Below are 24,278 nucleotides of genomic sequence, written 5' to 3'. Positions count from 1 at the left end.
TAGTGTTATTGAGGTTTGAAAAACAGGAAAATCTTTTGTATTGGAGTTCTACGGTATTACTCAGTGATCTATGTGGCATTACTACCAGCCATCAGATATTAAAATTCTGCATGTTTGGAGAAGTTTGCGATCAAATTTCCGAAGACACACGTGGGCGACAGTAATTGTTACATCGTGTCCCGGCCTCGATTGACCTGAGCCACTGTTGATAGTACGCGCTTCGCCGCCAGATGGTAGCGCCGTCGTCTGCAAGCCCTTGCCTCTCGTACATTCTCGGACGGGTAGCGAGTTTGGTGAGAGCAGTTGCAGCTAGTGTTGTGTGTGTGTGCGGGAAGGATATTCCGTTGTTTCTCCTCGCCGATTGCCCTGTTGTTTCCGAGGTAAGTTCCTGCTTTTACATAAGCATTTTCATTTACATTTGGTAGCAAACATACGTAGCGAGTAACTGTGAGCATCTTACATGCGTGACCTGGTTTGCGTCAATATCATCGACTCGCGCATTTGTTTACAGCACACAGCTTACATGCACGCAGAGTTGGTTGTTGCCCGTGGCAGCCAATACTTTGGAATCAGTTTAAATAAAAGAATGCGCGGCTGTGGCGTTAACATTTCATTGTCAGCTTTGATTCTGTCGTTAACTGCAAGGGCATCTTACAAACTATCGAAGGATAAGAAACAACACTTTAATAGTGGTGATTATGTTAAAGGCGAAAGTGACAAAACTAGTGAAGAAACGAACTGAGTTATTAGGCGTGGCCATAAGCCTGTTTGATCCTTCTTAGATCGAGGAGTGGGCAGAACACAAAATGTATTAATTGTTATTGCTGCTGGCATGTTAATAAAGTGAATCTGTAAAAATACCCCTATTACTCCTCCATTTTCAGTGACAAATACCCAAAAGAAACTATATTTTAATCTTTTCCTAATGGTTAACTCATACCAGTATTAACTAACTTTAGTTAATACTGTATCACGGAGAGCCCAAAGTTGAATCAATTGAAATGATTACCATATAATTAGCATTATCTTTGAAATAGGATTATTTGAGGACATTTATAATGCTACAATTTTTTCCTGATTTGAAGAAGAAAACTATGAAATTTATCATCGCCAGATAGATGTTGTTGGAAGACATATTCATGTATATATAATCGTTTCACAATCAGAAAATGCTACTTTACATGGGTTGTTAATAACTACACACATTTGTAAGCAGAAGGAATATTTGTATGCTCACTAGACTTTTCTTTGATACTTGGAAAAGAATATGGAATTCAAATCAGAAAGACATTTTCTTTTTCTTTTTTTGCCAAATAACATTATTCTTTAGGAAATTTGGATAAATGTTTTTTAAAGTTGACGCTTTTCTAAGAAGACTCCGAAGCATCTAATTGCAGAGTCTCCTACGAAATTCGGATAAATGTATTTAAAGCTGTCTCATACCGAAGACGAGAGGCAAGAAGAATTGGAAGCATCGAATTCCAGATTCTCATACTACTACAAAACTTGAATTTAAGTGCTCATTGGTATTACATAACGTGTTCAATGCTTTAATCTTCCTTGTTATTCTCAGTGCGTTTTAAGCAAATCTGTTCACTCATGATGAGTGTATAGTCAAGGGTCCAGATACCAGTAAAAAAAAAAAAGCAGCCAAACGTTTTTGTGAGTGAAATTCTGTCTTTATGCCGTCGTCCATGAGAATATAACCTTGTGAATGCATCAGTATCCAGTAGCCTGTAACAGTGTTAAACTGAAGAAATTAAATAAAAAATTGAAATGTGACTCTTTGATTTCAAAATCTCATTCGGATGTTACCCTTCTTCAAATATGCAGAATGCCCAGTTCTCGCAAACACTTTTCCCGTTCAAGTTTTTTCTTGACTTACAGTACTTAGACAACGAGTATTCATTAGGAACCCAGTTTACGACCAGCGGCCGACTGTGTGTCTCACAAATGATTAACAACGGAAATCTTCAAACTGATGTAAGCAGTCCACGGTCTAAAGTCAGCAGAAGCTCATTCTGCAGTGATTTCTGCGCGACCGCTTTCCGGATGAATGGAAGAATGTAAGCAAGCGTCGTGGACACGCTACGAATTGACGCGATAAGGAATTTGAAATATTGATACTGGAAATAGTTTTTGGAATAGAACCGATTTAATGCAAACGGAGAAAAAAGACCCTGTGGAAGCTTAAGACTTGCGAAGATAGGACACATCGTACCGTCATATTCGGTGTGTAGCGATATACCGAGAGCGAAAGCAAACCATTTAGAAATCGACCATCTAAAATTTACATGTATATCGGTAGCTCCTCATATGTCATTTGCTGATAGCATTTTAAATTGATGAGGCCTCTGGACAGCAAACAAGACACCTTATTACAATTAAAATAATTTTCTGCGTTTTTTTAAGCTACTCACACAGTGGAAGACAGCTTTGGTTGACATGATTTTATCATCTTCACTGTTTGACTTACCGGAATGCACATTCTACTCGCATCGTTACATAAAATATAAATCGTATTCTACTTTTTTTTAATTACAGAATTTGACCGGTTAGAACTATAGATACAATCTTGTTCATATCTGCTCATAACTTGTTCATGCGTTGGCTGATAGCCTGTCTGTCCATTTGACATCGCTCTCCTAGGCTGCGGTCTTTGTTGTTGGATAGGAAACTGATCAGTAGCGTGAAATTTTCTCTGCTCTGTATGGTGTCTTCTGCAATGTTGAGTTTTCACCAATTCCTTCTTTCCTTTTCGATCCATCCGTGGAACTTTTTTGTTATTGTTATTATTATTTTAATAATAATAATAATAATAATAATAATAATTTGGAACTGAAATTGAAAATTTTCTGGGTTAGCCTGTTTATTTCTGAGTAAGTCTTATATTTCTGTATAAAACTTCATTTCTATTCCTCCTCCATTTGTTATCTTTGTTCTTTTGGCCCTAAAATTTTTCTGAGTGTTTTTCCTTTCCTTTCCAGTTCTTTCCTTCAGTGTAATGCATTCAGAGCCGTATAATTAATTACTATTGTGTCGTGCATAATTTTTGCCGGCAACCATGCTGATCTTTTATTATAATGGTCTTGTGCTAGTTTGTATGCTAATTCCATTTTCTTCAATCTTTCTTTACTTGTGCTTGTATCTAATTTCGATTGATTGTATCACTTTCCCCAATACTATCAAATGCTTTGATGTTTCCGTGTTTTGTCTGTATATTTTTTAGTCACCAAGCAGTGAGCTTCTGCTATTGTCCTTAAGTTCACAATAACTCTTCACTCTGTGCTTTTCACGTTTTGTTGTTACTAGTGCTTTAAAGTAGTGACTGCTTCCTTGTGTTGTGAAGTTGTTTTATGGGCAATGGATACCAGAGGATGTATAAACTCGCCAGATTGATTCTCTAAATTTGTGGTAACTATACCGTTAAAAAGCAACAAAGAAACATTTCCGATTTTATTGAAAAAGTATTTCGCCTGTTTTGGTGTAAAGTTATGCGATCAAGATAACCCAGGGGCCCCACACAAAGTTTGTTCAGTGTGTGTTGAAGAACTGAGGCAATCGTTTCAACGTAAAAAGCAGTCCCTATGTTTTGGAATACCAATGGTGTGGAGGGAGCCCAAAAATCGTAGTGATGACTGCTATTTTTGTTATTGCGACGTACGAGGTTTCAATTTGAAAAGCAAAGAGGATATTTCTTACCCTAACATTCAATCAGCCATTCGCCCTGTTCCTCATGGACCTGAAGTACCAATACCCTCTCCTCCAGATTCTTTGGATGTTATAGATGATCACGAGCCATTGGCTCAGCAAGGTGATAGTGAAGAAGACAGAGATTGCTACGATCCTGGCACAACCGACCCCATTCCATTCTGACAATCTGAACTGAACGATGTAGTTAGAGGCCTAGGCGTTTGTAAAGAATCGGCAGAGGGGTTTTAGGATCTAGATTGAAAGATAAACATATGTTGGCTCCGGGTACATCGTTTTCTTGGTTTCGGTGGAGGGTCCCCGAGAACTTAAAACTGCTGAAACCTAACTAACCTAAGGACAGCACACAACACCCAGTCATCACGAGGCAGAGAAAATCCCTGGCCCCGCCGGGAATCGAAGCCGGGCGTGGGAAGCGAGAACGCTACCTCACGACCACGAGCTGCGTACTATTATTTGTTCCCTGAGGTAGGCTGAATAAGTTTTATTGTGTAAAGCCTCTTTTCATTATCAGATATCTGCTTAATGTATCAAGGAAGTCATGTTATGTATGCTCCAAACCAACATTCATCACGCCTGCTTCTGTTTAACATGAATTTCTTATTGATTGTTATGTTCATCTACAAATAATGCACCTGTGATTTAAGTAGATGTAATTTCATTGAGGTATCATGTTTAAGGCATGAATTGTTATATTTCTTTAGCCTAGAAGTATTATTATTTTCGTCCAGCCGTGGTATTTCGAAAATCGATAGATTTTTTTGTCGCATGTCAGTTTTACTGATAAGCCCTTTTCAGAAGTTAGCGGGTGTGCTGGCTCAAGTAGAGAAAGTTTAACCACACTGCATACGGGAGAAACAGTTTGTATAATCGAACAGTACGTGGGTGTATTGCTGGTTCATAATGTCTTAATTGTTGAAATACGCTTCTATCGCATTTAAAACAGACTGCGAGAAAGAAAATCGAACCGCAGATTTTCATGGCACAGCGCGGAATTTTTTCTCGCAGTCAGTTTTGACCGAAAAACCTGCATATTTTTGTTAGTAAAAAAAAGAAGCCCATCTCTGAATGTTTGAGCATCCAGTGTAAAACTTTGGAGAAAGCAGAATTTTGCTATGAGCGTTTCCCTGTTATATAATATTATTATACATATTAATATATTAAAAGTATATAGCCCATGTCCGTCCTAATGTTCATTGGAACACGTAAAAATATGAAGTTATTCGATGGAGAACTTTTTCGAGATTTTTGGAAACAACGTTAAAAAAGTCTTGTCTTTATATAGTAATATATATCTTTATCAATGATTGTTGCTTTTAGAGTAAACCGCACCTGAACACATACAACAAATCTGCATTCGTTTCATCCTTATACAGTCTCAGAGAAAACAGACGTAGCACGAACAAATTATCTGGGACGGGAATTGGTACATCTGATGTACGTGTACAGACAAACAAATGATTACAATTTCAGAAAAACTGTATGATTTTTGCAAGAGAAAGTAATTTACAAATTGAGCTAGTGTTTTACCCCCTGTGCACCTTACGCAAGCAGGTATGCAGCTTGGCATTGAGTGATGGAGTCGGTGGATGTCCTAAGGGATGTCGTGTCAAATTCTGTCCAAGTGGATCAGACGGTCATAATACCGAGCTGGAATTGAGGGCCCTGCCCATAAGCTCCAGATGTTCTCAGTTGGCTGCAGATCTGGCGGCATTGCTTCCCAAGTTAGGGTTTGGCAAACACGAAGACCATCAGTAGGAACTCTCGCTGTGTGCCAGCGGGCATTATCATGCGGAAATGTAAAAGTCCAGGAAGGCTAGCCACGAATGGCAACAAACGGGGCGTAGAATATCGTGGACGTACCGCTGTGCTGTAAGGGTGCCGCCGCTGATAGCCAAAGGGCTCCTGTTGTGAAAAGAAATGACACACCAGAACATCACTCCTGGTTGCCGGCCATATGGCGGGCGACACTCGGGTTGATATCCGCCGCTGTCCAGGACGTCTCTAGACACGTCTTCGACCTGGAATCTCACTGACTGGCCCAGAATTGTCGTTATTGTCAGTCCCGCTCCGAACTGAGCCCCGATGACCAGGGAGGATATGAAACTTCCTGGCAGATAAAAACTGTCTCCCGGACCGAGACTCGAACTCGGGACCTTTGCCTTTCGCGGCCAAGTGCTCTACCAACTGAGCTACCCAAGCACGACTCTCAGCCCCGTCCTCACAGCTTTACTTCTGCCAGTACCTCGTCTCCTAGCTTCCAGACTTTACAGAAGCTCTCCTGCGAACGCTGTGGCTGTGGCTAAGCCATGTCTCCGCAATATCCTTTCTTTCGGGAGTGCTAGTTCTGCAAGGTTCGCAGGAGAGCTTCTGTAAAGTTTGGAAGGTAGGAGAAGAGGTACTGGGAGAAGTAAAGCTGTGAGGACGGGGCGTGAGTCGTGCTTGGGTAGCTCAGATGGTAGAGCACTTGCCCGCGAAAGGCAAAGGTCCCGAGTTCGAGTCTCGGTTGGGCACACAGTTTTAATCTGCCAGGAAGTTTCATATCAGCGCACACTCCGCTGCAGAGTGAAAATCTCATTCTGGCAGCGTGGATATGTCTCGACATGGCCAAAACTGCGAATGTGTCGTCGGTGCAGGAGATTGTCGCGAACTGGCCTCTCGATTATGTCCCGTTTATGTTCAGTGGGATTCATGCCAGACCATCTGGGCGGCAAAATCATTGCTCGAATTGTCCACAGTGTGTGACATGGCACATTATCATCCATAAAGATCCCGTCAATGTTCGAGAACATGAAATTCCTGAGTGGCTTCAAATGGCCTCCAAATTGAGTGAACATAACCATTTGCAGTCAATTATCGGTTGAGCTGGACCAGAGGACCCAGTCCATTCCCTGTAAACACAGCCCACACCTTTATGGAGCCACCACCAGCTCGCACAGTGCCTTGTTGACTACTTGGGCCCGTGGCTTCGTGCCACTGTCCAAACGGATACGGTCGTCCCACATTGAAAACTTTTCCACATGAACCACCTGAGCACAAATGACAGCTCCACTAATGTACTGCTCTTTGATACCTTGTGTATACAATTCTGCCGCAATCTGCATGTGTTCATATTGCCGTCCGTGACTTTTGTCACCCCAGTGTATTTATGACGCTTTATCCCGTTGCTTTACTAGCAAGCATCTCAGGCACACCTCAATAGTGTGGATATTGTTGACGAACATTTACGTGGATGGTTTCCTTGTTCTCGAACAAAATTACCGGATCGGCTTGTTACGATGTCCACGATTATTTGTAAAGATAACAAAGCATTTTTCGATAGAGAACTACACACAAAGCAATACATACTGTCGAAAGTAAGTACACTCTCTTTTACAAACGTTACACTATGTCGACTGCTTTAGCCCCAATATGGCGGCTCCATAAGGAATATTTGGGTCTCTGCGTAGGCGTTGCTGGACGGCGAGTTCAAATGCGGAAAGGGACTGGCGACCCTTTAGCTAGGTCTCTTTATACACCAAACCAACCAATCAAATGCGGAGGTGCCGTCTTAGCATGCCACATCCCGTAGCTAGTCAAACTCCGTCCTTTGGACATGGAAGGCCGTCGCCGCTTTCACGACTGTCACCAGACCAAACCCATAATCAGAAACAAATAAGAAAAGAAAAATACCATAAATTTAAAAATCGTTTCTCGCCATCTGCAAATAAATGGAGCCAAAACAGAACACCAAACCTATGGCTGAAATGGACACTCTCTCTCCCACCATCGGCCCAAACTTTTCGTTGAAGAGCAAAAATGAGAAAAAGGTAATACGATGATGGAGGCAGTTAGCGAATGCTTGGGATTTTATTTGATTTGGCACAGAAAGTTAACTGAGAATTTTTTATCCATGAATTTGGCCACAGAAGACTTGGTAATGATAAGATTTCCTGTGTTCCATGATGTTTGGTTACAATAGCCAAAAAATTATCATTTCCACCTCAGCGTATTATAAATCCCTTTCCTTCTTCTGGCTCATATTGCTCATCTTCAACCTTAATTTCACTTTGCATTTCATCCCCCTTATACAGACATTCAATTCATTCTTACCATCTGTTCAAAACCTCCTGTGGTTCTTCTGCTAGTGTTCCATCCACTCTCTCTATTTCCATGTTATTCCTCTTTCTTTCAAAAACTATCTCACTAACCAGTCTATACATCATTTCATACCCCTCTTTCTCCACTTTCTCTATTTTGACGCATTTCTGTTTCATCCATTTTTACCTTGCTTCTTCAGTTTTTCTTAATGCATTATTCAGTTTCCTGCACCTCTTTTTGTCTTCTTCAGTTTCTACACTTTTCCACTTTCTCCGCTCTTCCATCTTTTTCAACATGTTTTCTGTTATCCATTCTTTCCTGGAATAGATGATTTGTCAGCAGAACTGTTGAAGAGTCTGGGAAACAAGGCAAGAAAAGAATAGTCTACCTCCGTAACGAGATATATGACAAAGGGGAATGGCCTGAGGACTTCCTTGCAACAGTTATGATACCAATAGAGAAAAAGAGAAACACTAAAAAATGTGAAGAGCACCGGACCATCAGTCTAATTTCTCATGCGGCTAAAGTCTTGCTGAGAGTGTTGAATAGAAGGTTATATGGCAAGCTGGATAGAGGGACTGCAGAGGAGCAGTTCGGATTTAGAAGAGGAAAAGGAACAAGAGATGCTATTGGCCTGCTAAGAACTATAGGGGAAAGATATATGGAAAAGGGTAGAGAAATCTTTGCCGTTTTTATAGATTTAGAAAAGGCTTTTGACAGAATCTGTATTTACACCAGAAAGTAAGGATAAGGATTGGAAATGAAATGTAAGAAGGAAGCAGCATTGGACGAGGTGTTAGACAAGGTTGTTGCCTTTCCCCACTGTTGTTTAACGTATACCTTGAAGAGATTATTGCGAAAAGCTTAGATGGGAAAAGAGGAATATGTATTGGTGGAAAGAGAATAGAATGTATAAGATTTGCTGATGACATGGTATTAGTGGCAGTGGAATGAAAATAAACACGGCAAAAACAAAGAGTATGGTCATCAGTACAAGACGCAGACTGTCCAATATTAGAATAGGACAATCTGCCATTAGCCAAGTAAGTGAATTTATATATCTCGGAAGCACAATAACTGAAGACTTGAGATGTCACCAGGAGGTGAAAACTCGAATTGCCATAGCGAAGGAGGCATTCAACAGAAAGAGGAGACTCTTATGTGGCAAATTAAAGAAAGGACTAAGGAAAAGGCTTGGCAAATGTTTTGTCTGGAGTGTGGCACTATATGGGGCAGAAACTTGGACACTGATACGAGAGGATGGAAAAGGGTAGAGAAATCTTTGCCGTTTTTATAGATTTAGAAAAGGCTTTTGACAGAGTTCAGTGGAACAAGCTGATGGATATCTTGAAGAGGAAAGGAGTAGATTGGAAAGACAGACAACTGATACAGAATCTGTATTTACACCAGAAAGTAAGGATAAGGATTGGAAATGAAATGTAAGAAGGAAGCAGCATTGGACGAGGTGTTAGACAAGGTTGTTGCCTTTCCCCACTGTTGTTTAACGTATACCTTGAAGAGATTATTGCGAAAAGCTTAGATGGGAAAAGAGGAATATGTATTGGTGGAAAGAGAATAGAATGTATAAGATTTGCTGATGACATGGTATTAGTGGCAGAAAGTGAGCAGACAGTGAATAACATATTCAAAGATCTGAATGAAGCTTGTGTGGAATATGGAATGAAAATAAACACGGCAAAAACAAAGAGTATGGTCATCAGTACAAGACGCAGACTGTCCAATATTAGAATAGGACAATCTGCCATTAGCCAAGTAAGTGAATTTATATATCTCGGAAGCACAATAACTGAAGACTTGAGATGTCACCAGGAGGTGAAAACTCGAATTGCCATAGCGAAGGAGGCATTCAACAGAAAGAGGAGACTCTTATGTGGCAAATTAAAGAAAGGACTAAGGAAAAGGCTTGGCAAATGTTTTGTCTGGAGTGTGGCACTATATGGGGCAGAAACTTGGACACTGATACGAGAGGATGGAAAATAGGTTAGAAGCATTTGAGATGTGGAGGAGAATGGAGAGAATAAGCTGGGTGGAAAGAGTGAGTAATGAAAGAGTATTGGAAAGGGTTGGTGAGTGATGTCTGCTGAAGGTTGTAAGACATTCATGGAGAAGGGAGTGCTTGCTAGCAGTTGCTTTGGAAGGATTGGTTTGTGAGAGAAGACTAAGAGGAAGAAGGAGATACAAGATGATAGACGACATAAAGGGAAGAGGAAACTATGCAGACCTGAAGAGGATGGCAGAAGACCGGACAGCCTGGAGAACTACCATGTGAAAACCTGCCTTTAGGCAGAACACTGATGATGATGATGTATTATAAATGTACATGTTTTTTGATAGGTTTGCTATTACCTGATAAATGGCAGTATGTTTCACATTTTTACATATTCCACATGCGTGAGGATCAGTTCCCTCTGGATCTGTGGAAGGGATACTGAGACACCTGTTTTGTTTGTGCATATATGAGGTATTATGTATAGGGCGATACAAAAAGAATACCTTAACTTTGGAAATTTGTATTTAGTCAAAGGAACACGATGGAATCTTGGATAATTAATGTTTGTGAATACTACTTACCAAGTTTATTTTCAGTAGAAAACAAGTTCATAAATGCTCAATATGACCCACTCCAGACAAACTAGCGACATCATCCCGATACTCAAACTCGTTCCACACTCTCTGTAGCATCACCTCATTGTTAGCCGGTAGAGGTGTTCGAAACACCAGATCTTTAACATACACCCGTAGGAAAAAATCACAGGAGCTGAGGGCAGGGCTTCTTGGAGGCCAGTGATGAATTACTCCATCACGAGCTGATTGGCGAGTAATTTTGGTTCCAATAATGGCTATTGGGTGGTGCCCCATCCTGCTGAAATACGAGTTGACGTGCTGCTTCTTCCAGTTGAGGAAACAGCCAGTTCTGCAACATTTCCTGATAGTACGTTTGCTTGTGTGGCCATCTTTCGCAGCAGCTGTTAACATCGGTTATTATAGGTTATCAGTCTTGAGCTGGCTGCAGTGTAATTAGAAAGAATTACACCAGACGCGTTTCGCTTTTATTTACAAAGCATCTTCTGTGGTTCAAAATGGCTCTGAGCACTATGGGACTTAACATCTGAGGCCATCAGTCCCCTAGAACTTAGAACTACTTAAACCTAACTAACCTAAGGACATCACAAACATCCATGCTCGAGGCAGGATTCGAACCTGCGACCATAGCGGTCGCGCGGTTCCTGACGGAAGCGCCTAGAACCGCTCGGGCACAACGGCCGGCCATCTTCTGTGGTATTGGTGTTTCTTTACATAGTATAAGTTGTGTGTGTTGCCAACCCACGAAACGATTGTGTGTGTGTGTGTGTGTGTGTGTGTGTGTGTGTGTGAGAGAGAGAGAGAGAGAGAGAGAGAGAGAGAGAGAGAGAGACTTTGGTGGTGGTGTTTTTTATTTCCTCCGGGGGAGGGGGTGCGGGGACGACGACAGGGATGCCCTGGACAGTGATTATGGACAGATCTGGGAGGAAACGGTAGTGGTAAATGGAGCCTGTGGTTGTATTTGTACTTTTAATGTTATATTAAGTGTTCAATCAGTTTAAAGAGTGTTTGTTTTGCCAAGTTGATCTGATCATTTATGAGTTGTTACTTTTCTGTTATGGTTTTTTTGGATGTGGTAGTTTCCTTGTAAGGTGAGGTGTTTTTTTGTTGTTGTTTATCCTTATGATTTCCATGTCTGTGTCTCTGGTTGTAATTTTATGTTGGTGTTGGTGTAAGTGTTCTGTAGAAGTTGATTTGTCCTATACTTCCATGCTCTTACATGTTCTTTGTATCTGGTGTCAAATGTCCTGGTTTGACCTATGAATCTTCCATCACTTGTATTGCATTTTAGATGGTATGTTCTTGATTTCTGATACAGATCAGTTATTCCTATTGTTTTTGGGAAGTATTTAGTCGTTGGTTTCGTGTGCTATTCTTGCACCTTGTTTCTTGAAAATATTGGATATTCTACGTATGTATTTGTGGTTGTATGTCATTGTGTACCATCTTTTACTTTCTGTTTCTTTCACACTTTGTGTTGTTTCTATTTTTACATTTTGTGTATTTGTTTGTGTGTGATTTTGTCCATGTGTTGGTGACACTTGGGTGTTTGTTCTTTTCTGTTTCTTGATTTTCTTGTTCAGCTTTGTTACTAAGTTCTCTTTGCATCCATTCTTTGTGGCTATTTGTATTATAGTTATATATATATATATATATATATATATATATATATATATTTGCTATGGTTCCGGGCACCGGAGATCCCATTGGTAATCCTTCACTTTGTAAATAGAATTTATTATTGAACTGAAAATAATTCTGTTCTTTTATTAGCTCTAGAAGCCTGACTGTTTTTTTATGTATTAATGTGGAAGTGCACTGTGTGTCTTAAGATTTTGTTCTATAATGTTTATCGTCTCAGTTACTGCTATATTGGAATACATATTCTCTACATAAAATGACAGGAGGGTGACTGTCTGGAACTTGTATGTCTTTTATGTACTGTAGCAATTATGTGGTATTTCTTATAGTCCTGTCTTCTTGTAATTTGTAGTTTCCTAATAAGATTTTCAACATGTATCTTGCAAGTGGGTAAGTGGGAGCGTTTCTATAATTCACAGTATCTCTGATGAGGAGATCTTTCTTGTGTAGCTTTGGTTGGTATTGGAGGGAAGCTGCACTGGGATTTGCTTGTATCAGTTTTCCTTTTTCATTGTTTTCTGTTGTATGTTGAGTGTCTAAAAGACTGGTGATACCTGGGGTGTATACTGCCCACGAATGCCAAGGAGTAGATGCCTGTCTTCCTGGGGCATCAGAACTTCTGACAACAGCCATCATGCCAGGTGGCCTTTGCTGTGGCTGGGTGGTGCTCGTGGGGAGAGACCTTGATCGGCGTGGGTGGCATCAGGGCGGATGACCTGCAATGAAGCGGACTAAGTCATCTCTTGCTGGTGACCGTATGGCGCCAACAGTCTCTAAGAAGGGCAATATAGATCACCATGCTGACAGATATGACCCTAAATCGTTTCCCTCCCTCGCTACACCATGGGAGGAACATAGGGCTACAGAAAGAAGAGAGCCATATTCGCCTCAGGATTTAGTCTGTAGCAGAATGTATGGGAATTCCTTTCTATCTATGAAGCCTCAGCTTTTTGTTGAAGATCTTGAGGATAAGTTTGGGGAAGTGACAGCACTGTCAAAGATGAGAAGTGGTGCAGTCTTGATTCAGACAGCATCCCCAGTCCAATCCCAGGCGTTACTCACTTGTGTCTGGCTGGGTGATATTCCTGTTTCTGTCACTCCCCAAAAAAGCCTCAGCATGGTCCAGGGGATTATTTTCATCGTGACCTCCTCTTGCAGGCTGATGAAGAGCTCCACAGCAATCTAGAATGGCGGGGTGTTCGTTTCATCTGTCGCGTTTACAGGGTTGCTACAAGTTACTTCATCTTGGCCTTTGAGTGTGATTCATTGCCTAAAAAGGTCAAGGTGATGGTTTACCGCTGTGACTTTAAACCATACGTCCCTCCCCTTGTGCAGTGCTTTAGTGCTAGAAATTGGGGCACATGTCTTTCCACTGCACTTCCAACGCCACATGTCGAGACTGCGGACGTCCACTGCATACAGATACTCCCTGTGTGCCTCCTCGCACTTGTATCAACTGTGGAGAGCAGCACTCCCCTGTTCGCCAGACTGCACAGTACTCCAAAAGGAGCGGAAAATCGTGAAGTACAAGACCCTGGACCGGTTGACTTACCAAGAGGCTAAACGTAAATTTAAACAATTATACCCTTCGGTTGATGTCCACATATGCTGCAGCCACATAACCATCGCCATCACAAGTACCAGTCATACCACACTCTGTGCCACGAACATTGGAGCCTCTGGGCCTCCAGAATACGTCTGCCATCTAGGTGGTAGGGGGAAAATCTACTTCTGTTGCTCCCAAAGTACCTACTTTGGGAGCAAGCCCCCCCTCTCCCCCAAAATGCGGAGGACATCAGCCCCCTCCCCACCAGCTGGAGACCCCCTGCAGGTCCAGGGGTTAGAATAGGCCTGAGGTATTCCATCCTGTCGTCAGTGGCAACTAGAAGGAATCTCACATGTTTCGGCCTTTATGTGATGGTCCCTTGTCAGGTTTGACCTTCATCTTTCTAAATATTCCCAAAGAGCGAGCCAGTTGGGGAAGGGCGCCGTACATGGTGCATCGTGTCCATTGTGCATTGAGAGCTTTAGCCCCCTTTCTCATCGTCACATTGCAGTCCTGTTCATTCTCCATCTCTTGGGTGAGGAGACCTTCCAGGGTGCACTATGCAGTGTCGCTTTCTGTGCTGACAATGAACGTGGACTTCTTTGCACCTCATATCCAGCACAGTAGCCAGTCTGTTGTGATGGGGCCGCCATGTACCCTGTTGGTTGTAGCCCCCTGACAACACAGGGATCGCTCTGCTGATGCCTGCGCCATTAACTCACCACGTATGCCATGGAGTAAATGCCCATCTCCCTGGGGCATCAGGACTCCCGGCACTGGCTGTCCTGCCAGAGGGCTGGTCCAGAATGCACTCTGGGTCAGTCTTGATAAAGACAGCATCCTGTGCCCAGTCATGGGCATTACTCGCTTGTGACACGTTGGGTGATGTTTCTGCTACCATCACGCCCCATAAGAGCTTGAATATGGTCCAGGGTATTATATTCCATGGGGACCTTCATTCGCAGTCTGACAACGAGCTGCACGCCAATTTAGAGTGGCGAAGCATTCATTTCGTCCGGAGCATCCATTGGGGTCTGAGGGATAGTCAGGTTATCATTGGTGCCTTCATCTTGGCCTTCGAGGTTGACACATTGCCCGAGAAGATCAAGGTGATGGTCTACCGCTGTGATGACAAGCCCTATATCCCTCCCCCAATGCGGTGCTTTAAGTGCTGGAAGTTTAGCCATATGTCTTCCCGCTGCACCCCCAGTGTCACATGTCGAGATTGTGGACGTCCATCACATCCCAGTACTCCAGGTGCCCTGCCTGTCAACTGTGGAGAGCATCATTCACCTTGCTCACCAGAGTTCAGGATTTTACAGAAAGAGAGGAAAATCGTGGAATATAAGATGCTGGAGCGACTGACCTACACTGAGGCTAAGAGGAAATTTGAGCACCTACATCCTGTGGATATGACCTCCTCTTACGCCGCCACTACGAGAACAGATGTCGCCCCATCAGTTCCTCTCTCTCCTGTCGCCTCTCAGAACCAGAAGACTACAATTGTCCCCTTTATGTTGGAGGGCACTTCCGTCCCTGTTGCTCCCACACCACCTACTTTGGGAGCAACATCCCCCCCAACCATCGAGGATATCAATCCCCACTTCTGAGCTGGAGAAGCGTAGGTATTCTTTGGTGCCGCTTGCTATGAAGGGGTCCCTTGGGACACTCCTTTCCCAGGTTTCTGCTAGTGGGAAAGATGACACCTGCCAATGGCTGAAGAGCTCATCCTCAGTCCCGGAGACTGAATCAGTGAAGTCCTTCCAGTCAGGGAAACCCAAAGAGAAGCAAGAGAAATCCAAAAAGAAGGTTCCCAAGACCCACATCACCGCTACGTACAAGCTCTGTGTCTGCAGATGATGTGGAGATTCTGGCGTCCGCTGAGGACCTAGATCTCGCCGGACCCTCAGACACAATGGACATAGATAGCTCAGACAATTGGGGGCAGCAGGTGACTGTGAGGCGTAAACTGCCTCATTGGATATACCATGCCTTTCCAGTGTCACGATGACGTCATTCTCAATTGGAATTGCGGTGTTTTTTTTTCCACCGCATCACTAAGCTACAGCAGCTGTTAAGCTTTACACCTGCTTTATGCATTGCCCACCAGGAAACCTGGTTCCCGGCAATGCGGACCCCTGCCCTCTGTGGCTATAAGGGATACTACAGGAACCGTAGTGACTACAATCGAGTGTCAGGTGGAGTTTGGGTTTATGTCCTAAACTCAGTGTGTAGTGAAACTGTGCCCCTTCAAAGCCCCCTTGAAGCTGTGGCTGTCAGAATAAGTATGACACAGGAAATAACTGTCTGCAATGTATATCTTCCTCCAGATGGTGCAGTATCCCTGAATGTATTAACTGCACTGATTGATTAACTCCCTAAACTTTTCCTGATTTTGGGTGATTTTAACGCCCATAACTCCATGTGGGGTGGCACCATGCTTACTGGCCAAGGCAGAGATGTCGAAACTTAACTGTCTCAGTTTGACCTCTGCCTCTGAAATACTGGGACCACTACACATTTCAATGTGGCTCATGGTAGTTACTCAGCAATTAATTTATTAATTTGCAGCCCAGGATTTCTCCCGTATATGCACTGGAGAGCACATGACGACCTGTGTGGTAGTGACTATTTCCCCGTCTTACTGTCACTGACCCGGCCTCAGGTCCATGGACGCCTTCCCAGATGTACCTTAGCAAGGTGGATTGGGAAACTTTCACCTCTGCTGCCACCGTTGAATCTCCCGCACACGGCAACATCGATGTGATGGTTGAGCAGGTGACTACAGCAATCGTTCCTGTGGCAGAACACACGATCCCTCTCTCTTTAGGGTGTCCCAGCGAAAGGCAGTCCCTTGGTGGTCGCCGGAAGTTGCTGAAGCAATTAAGGATCGTCGGCGAGCGATACAGCGACAAAAGTGGCACACTTTGCTGGAGCATCTCATAGCCTTTAAATGGCTCCCTGCCCACGTTTGCCAGCTTATCAAACGACGGAAGCAGGATTGTTGGGAGAGAGATGTCTTGACCATTGGGTGCCATACATCGTCTTCACAAGTCTGGGCAAAGATCAAACGTGTTTTTGGGTCCCAGACCCAAACAGATGTTTCCGGTGTTAACATAAGTGGTATGTTATCTACTGACACAAATGTGATTGCCGAGCACTATGCTCAAGCCTCTGTGTCGGAGAATTACCCCCTAGCATATCGCACTCTCAAATGGCAGCTGGAAGGGAAAGCCCTCTCGTTTACTACACTCCACAGTGAATCATATAACGCTCATTTACAGAGCTCCTCAGTCCCCTTGCACATTGCCCAGACACAGCTCCTGGGCCAGATTGGATCCACAGTCACATGATTAAACATCCCTCACCCAACTACAAGCGACATCTCCTCATCATCTTCAACCGGATGTGGTGCGATGGTGTCTATCCATCGCAATGACGGGAGAGCACCATCATGCCGGTGCTCAAACCTGGTAAAACCCGCTTGATGTGGATAGCTATCGGCCCATCAGCCCCACCAACGTTCTTTGTAAGCTGCTGGAACCTATTGGCAGTTGTGTTGGGTCCTGAAGTCATGTGGCCTACTGGCTCCATGTCAGGGCGGCTTCTGCCAGGGTCACTCTACCACTGATATCTTTGTGTCCCTCGAGTCTGCCATACAACCTGACATCATATCCTTGCCACATTATTGAGTGAGGTCTCCAAGGCCTGCTCCCAATTTTTATCCAAAATTTCCTACTTTGCATGTCCAAGTTGGTGCCTCCCATAGTTCCCCCCCCATATCCAGGAAAATGGGGTCATGCAGGGCTTTGTATTGAGTGTCTCTCTATTCTCAGTGGTCATTAATGGTGTAGCAGCAGCTGTAGGGCCGTCTGTCTCACCTTCTCAGTATGCAGACGACTCCTGCATTTCGTACTGCTCCACCAGTACTGGTGTTGCTGAACAGCACCTACAGGGAGCCATGAGCAAGGCGCAGTCATGGGCTCTAACCCACGGTTTCCGGTTTTTGGCTGCAAACTCGTGTGCTATGCACTTCTGTCGGCATCGTACCATTCATCTAGAACCAGAACTTTACCTTAATGACAATTCACTCACCGTAGTCGAGACATATTTATTCTTAGGACGGGTTATCAACGCCAGATCGACAGCTTCCTCACCTTTGTCAGCTTAAACGGAAGTGCTGGCAGCAAAAAAGTTTCAAATGGCTCTAAGCACTATGGGACTTAACATCTGAGGTCATCGGTACCCTAGACATAATGAACCGTGATTTATTTTCAAAGAATATTCTTAAGAATTTATTTTATTTACTAGCGGTTCATCAAGAACATTAACACATTTAATCACACTATGTAAGCATGGAAGTAATTGCCAGGGAGTAACTGATGAAATCATAACCAAATTCCTTTTAACAAATGGGAATTTTATTCACTTTAATAGTGCCTAAAAACATTTTTTAAAAGAAACAGATTTAAAATTATAATCAGAAAGCACCCTCTAAATATCAAAATGACAATTTATTCAGAGGCAGAAAGAAACAAGTTTTTACTGTATGAGCTTTCAGGCAGAGAACCTTCCCACTCCCTTTTGACACGGCCATAGTTACGACCGCTCACAACAGCCTCTGAAAGACTACACTGGCGCAAATCTGCAACACACCAGATAACTTTAAACGAAGATTTTTAACAATTTACGCAAGCACACAAGCTATGCACCCCCGTAAGAGGGATGGAAGTTGTACAAAACACTAATAATTAAAATATTAACCTTGCCACCGAAGGTGCAACTTGATTTTAACTTCTAAGAAAAGTCTTACGGTGAAAGCGTGGCAACTTTATATACTTAAATGATCATTTAAATAAAAGCCCATGAAAAGGAATCTTATATAAAATTCTACAAGGTTGGCCAAACAATAGTTAAGATGCTCTACAGTACACATGTACCGCCTCTAAAGATCATAGGCAATAATATCAAAGTTTCCAAAGATCAAAACATATTTCAGGTATTAGGCCGTTTAGCAATAGTACCACTTGCAAAGTAGATTAGAAATCAGATTAATAATGTTGCTCACGCAGCATATGTTTGCCTTATCGGGCAACAACAAAGTTATTGACTGTGGATGGTATCGTCAGAATGGAAATAATGAAGTCACTGTAAAAAATTCATTAATTTTGGCACTTACCTTGAATGGGTTCCCTCCTAGATTTCGTCGAAGTTGTTATGGCTCATCTTGTTGATTATAGGGTGATTACGCTTTGACTGCTAGAAGGTCCAGATCTGTATTTTTGCAATATTTGAAGACCTAACAAATGCGTTTTTCAGGAAATTCTTAATGATCAAACAATCCCAGATCAGAACAATGGCATGGTAGAAGTAATTTTTGACTTGGTGTTCACGATCCACATTTTTATTAAACTTCTTGTAAATTCACATATATTTCTTCTTATTTGTCACATCACCAAGAAAACAGTTTTGTATCAATCTTCATATATTTAATTTCCACTTTAACCAAACACAAGACTTGACTGTTCTTTTACAAAGCGAAATAACTTCTGCCAAAGTGAAACACAGACTGGTCTGTGCGCATTCACGCCAAAACGATTACAAGTAAGTCAAAGATTGACAGTCTCACAGAAATGAATACACACAAGAGCCATATCATTGTAATATATGGATACATCGGAGTACCTATACATTAATTAAACCAAATGTGAATATTGTCAAAAAAATGTCTGTTACTTCGCAGAAAAGTAATACGATATTACTGGTATCGAGAACTGGGGTTGGAGTGCCGTAATGGTCACGTAAATAGAGAACCATTACAGCCGTTACACTCCAAGCAATATATTCGTTAACACACCAAATCCGAGAAACGTGACAGAGGCAGCTACTAATGTACGGTAGATTGATAGGGAGATTACCTAACAACCCGAACCGCAGGTTGCTCTAAACCGCCCCTACTCCACAAAGGAAAAACGGACCACCCAATTTATAAACAACCACCTTCCCACGGGTGGGCAAACGGAGAAGAATGGTGAGACGACCCCAAAGCAAAACGGCTGGTGACCTCACCAAGAAAACAAGTAGAATTTAACAAGAGTAAATTAAACAAGATATCACCAATCTCTTAACTTCTAATAAACTGCGATTTCTCGAGAAGACCTGGCGCAGCACCCCCAAATCGCTCTCCCGAGCCACTTCAACGGACGCAGGAAGGCGCGCCGATCTCCCGTCTCACGGCGTGGCGACCTCTCATGCGCCGACGCTCAAGACGGACAAGTCATCTTGTGTCTCAGTGCGCGACCGACCAACCGATCGATCCAACCGCCAATGACCATTTCCTGAGCAAACTCGACCAGACTGGCGGCCCAACGCGCAGACTCAGATTCAGGAACAAAGCCCCGACCGAGCGACCACTCTCTAAGTTCTCTTACTGGCGGAGTGGAAAGACTCTCATTTTGCCGGCTTTAAAGGCTGATCCGAACGACAGACATACTAGCACTCCGAACGACAGACATACTAACTGCCTAACAAATGCAGATGGTGAGACAGACTAGCAAGCTGGGGACGAGAGACTGACCCAGACTGACCGACTGGCGAGCTCATAGCGCCCCTTAAATGCACGTGAACAGGCAACCTATCCCCTTTCCCACCAGAGGGAGACACCAAAGCTGCGATTGCCACAGCGGCGCCACCGCCAGAAACGGTGGGCGACTGCTTCACACTACGCGCTGCGGCGCGGTCTTCAAAACAGCAATTTTTACCACGGCTCAAATAAAACTATTTAAACCTAACTAACCTAGGGACACCACACACATCCATGCCCGATACAGGATTCGAACCTGCGACTGTAGCAGCAGTGCGATTCCGCACTGAAGCGCCTAGAACCGATCGGCCACAGCGGCTGTCCGCTGGCAGCACCTCCATGCCCTCTGCTGCTTTAGCAACACCAACTGGGGTGCAGATTGCTCTACGCTGCTGCAGCCCTTGACTATGGGAGTCTCGTTTATGGTTTGGGAGCACCCTTAGCATTGCGTTTACTCGACCCATTGCACGACTATGGCGTTCACCTAGCGACAGGAGCTTTTAGGACGAGTCCAGTGACCAGCATCCTGGTGGAGGCCGGAGTCCCTCCATTACAGGTTAGGCGTGCTCAACTGTTGGCGAGTTACGTTGCATATGTTTGTAGTTTTCTTGAGCATCGGAGTCGCCATCTCCTTTTCCCATCCACGGCAGTTCATCTCCCGCATCAGCCCAGGTCAGTGTACACTGTTTGAACCTCTCCCCCCCCCCCCCCCCCCCACACGGCAACATCGACGTGGTATTTGAGCAGGTCACGAGAACGATCGTTTCTACGGCGGAAAACACGATCCTTTGTTCTTTAGGGTGCCCCTGGCGAAAGTCAGTACTTTGGTGGTCACCAGAAATCGCTGAGGCCATTAAAGAGCGTCGGCGAGCTCTACAGTGACATAAGTGGCACCCTTCACTAGAGCACATAATAGCTTTTAAACGGCTCCGTGCCCGCGTTTACCAGGTACGTCTCGACCATTGGGTGCCATACGTCACCTTCCCAAGTCTGGACGAAATTCAGACATCTTTGGTTGTACCAGGCCCCAACAGGTGTTCCCGGTGTTAACACAAATGGTGTGTTACCTACCGACGCAAACGTAATTGCCGAGCACTTTGCTGAGCACTGTGCTCGAACCTCCATGTCATAGAATTATCCCCCAGCATTTCGCCTTCAAACTTCGGATGGAAAGGAAAGCCCTCTCGTTCATTGAACCTCACAGTGAACACTATAATGCTCCATTTACACAGTGGGAGCTCCTTAGCATCCTTGCACATTGCCCGAACACAATCCATATCGGATCCGCAGTCAGATTATCAGACATCTCTCGTCCGACTACAAGCGACATCTCCTCGTCATCTTCAACCGGATATGGTGCGATGGCGTCTTTCCATCGCAATGGCGGGAGAGCTCCATCATTCCAGTGCGGTACAAACCCGCTTGATGTGGATAGCTATCGGCCCATCAGCCTCACCAACGTTCTTTGTAAGCTGTTGGAACGTATAGTAAGTCGGCGGTTGTGTTGGGTCCTGGAGTCATGTGTCCTGTTGGCTCAATGCCAGGGCGATTTCCGCCAGGGTCGCTCTACCATTGATAATCTAGTTTCCCTCGAGTCGGCCATCCGAACAGCCTTTTCCAGACGTCAACACCTGGTTGCCATCATTTGTGATTTACGAAAAGCTTATGACGTGACCTGGCGACATTGTACCCTTGCCACATTATATGAGTGTGGTCTGTGGGGCCCATTCCCAATTTTCATCCATAATTTCCTATCGCTCCGTACTTACCGTGTCCAAGTTTGTGCCTCCCATAGTTCCCCCAATATCCAGGAGGATGGGGTCCCATGGGGCTCTGTATTGAGTGTATCTCTATTTTTAGTGGGCATTAACGGTTTAGCAGCAGCTGTCGGGCCGTCGGTCTCACCTTCTCTGCTCCTCCAGTACTGGTGTTGTCTAGCGTCACCTACGGGGAGCCATCCACAAGCCGCAGTCATGGGCTCTAGCCCATGGCTTCCAGTTTCCAGCTGCGAAGTTGTGTGTCATGCGCTTCTGTTGGCATCGCACCGTTCATCTGGAACCAGAACTTTGTCTTAATGACGATCCACCAATCACTGTAGTGGAGACATATCGATTCGTAGGACTGGTTTTCGACGCTAGATTCATGTGGCTTTCTCACCTTCATCAGCTGGAGCGGAAGTGTGGCAGCACCTCAATGCCCTCCACTGCACCAACTGGGGTGCAGATCGCTCTACGCTGCTGCAGCTCTACAGAGCCCTTGTTCAATCCCGCCTTCACTATGACATGTCTGAAGATGGCCTTGTAAGCCGAAAACCGGTTAGCAATAAAAGTAATATTGTAGAACAAAAGCAAACTGGTGCTTTTCATTTATTATTAGAATATATATATTTATTTATTTATTTAAAAGTATTAGAAACTACATTTTGCTTTCTCATCACTTATTTATTGCAAGATCTTAACACAGTTCTACAAGGAAAGTTTTTGATATGGCCCTCTTTTGGAAGGACGTACAGATTTTGGGGGGTGGATGCTCATGCCACTTAAGAGTTGTCCATCACCAAACACATTTTTTTTTTTCTAAATCACAGTGGCAACTTAATGTCTTTGCCCTTGTGGTTTATTAATGGTAATTCCGAAAGCAGATTTTAACGGGAATTACAATCCCTTAAATTAAATTGCAAAGGCCAATCCTTCGGTGTAATTGGAATCAGAACACTTTCTGCTTCTTTTACGCCACTAATTATAATAGCCCTAACAATAATATGGCCCGGATGGTGATGTGTAAACGTTTGCCGGTATACAGTCTGGTCGCATCGAGATTTCGCAGTAAGAGTAACGGAACGCCAACCGTTAACCTCAGTTTACAAGAAGGCACTCCTGACAATTCCAGTTAAGAAACTCTATAGGGTTTATAGTAAGAAAGAACGCATTAAGGAACACGAACGGCACATGCGGCTAAAACAAAGTGCAAACTCGGCAGTAGCGGAACACCACGAGAGCTGTGGCTCTGACATCGATTTTAATAACGTACGTGTACTGGCTAAAGAAACAAACATTTATAGAAGAAAGGTCCGAGAAGCGGTTGAAATTTCTAAGAATGCATCTAATTTCAGTAGCGAGGACGGCTATAGGCTTCCGGCATCGTGGCTCCCCGCCATTAAGGAAGTAAATACGCGGCCGCGGTGTGTGAGCGGCATAAACAACGCGCTGCAAGTCACCTCGGCGGACAATAATATTGTGGGTAAACATTCCCCCTCTCTTGCTCTTTCCGTTTCGAACCTAGCCATTGATGACGACCAACCAATAGCGGTAGCCGGCATTTCAACCAATAACCCTTCTCCAGCATAAGTGTGGAATAGTGCCTTTCTATCCAATGACGATGGCGATGGACCGCCAATGGTATCCACAGGAGATGATCCACCAACGCCCCTTCTTCTGTATCAGAGCGGGAATATTAACGTATGAGTATGGCCCACCAATGGTAGCCATATGAATTTTAACCAATACTAACACTTCTCCAGCACGAACGCCAGAAAGCTCCCCCTTTATAAGCGGACGCGACACTCGTCTCTGATAGTGTTCTAGCAGTAGTGGACACCAAAAGATCCTGAAGAAGATCCCAGCAGAGGGGTCGGAACGTCGAACATTTTAGAAGAAACATGACGCGGCCTAATACCTAACTTCAGTTTCAACTTGGTGTTATGTCCAGAGCAACAAGTTGTTTGAGGGAGCATTATCCCAAAATTGATGACCACTGTTGGACACAAGGAGAAGTAGGTAACTCATTATCGTAATATCCAACATTGCCTAAACTTAGGTATCGAGCTTGGTAGAATCACCCTCGTTACCTCGTCCAATCAGTCCCCCTGATTGCAGGAGTATATTGAATTAAATACCGAAAAGAGGGCGGGCGCAACTAGTGATTTTGAATTTTTTTTATAAATTAATGAAATGTGAATGTCGAGTGACTAGGGCCTCCCGTCAGGTAGACCGTTCGCCTGGTGCAAGTCTTTCGATTTGACGCTACTTCAGCGACATGCGCGTCGATGGGTTGAAATGATGATGATTAGGACAACACAACACCCAGTCCCTGAACGGAGAAAATCTCCGACGC

The 24,278-nt window shown here is 43.9% G+C and overlaps 1 protein-coding gene across 2 annotated transcripts in view; it reads left to right on the top strand.

The window, feature by feature from the left end:
- The first annotated feature begins 276 nt into the window (after nucleotides 1-276).
- The window catches only part of LOC126456757 (uncharacterized), a 783,002-nt gene continuing 759,000 nt past the window's right edge, over nucleotides 277-24,278 (top strand). For both annotated transcript variants that reach the window (XM_050092505.1, XM_050092504.1), the window contains exon 1: nucleotides 277-380. The gene's annotated coding sequence lies outside the window, so the exon portion shown is untranslated. The remainder of the gene's footprint in view (nucleotides 381-24,278) is intronic.

Source organism: Schistocerca serialis, chromosome 2 (genome assembly GCF_023864345.2).
Source record: "Schistocerca serialis cubense isolate TAMUIC-IGC-003099 chromosome 2, iqSchSeri2.2, whole genome shotgun sequence".
In the NCBI taxonomy this organism is placed as follows: Eukaryota; Metazoa; Arthropoda; class Insecta; order Orthoptera; family Acrididae; genus Schistocerca; species Schistocerca serialis.
The sequence above is the reverse complement of the archived record's forward strand: the minus strand, read 5'-3'. Positions and strand labels throughout refer to the sequence as shown.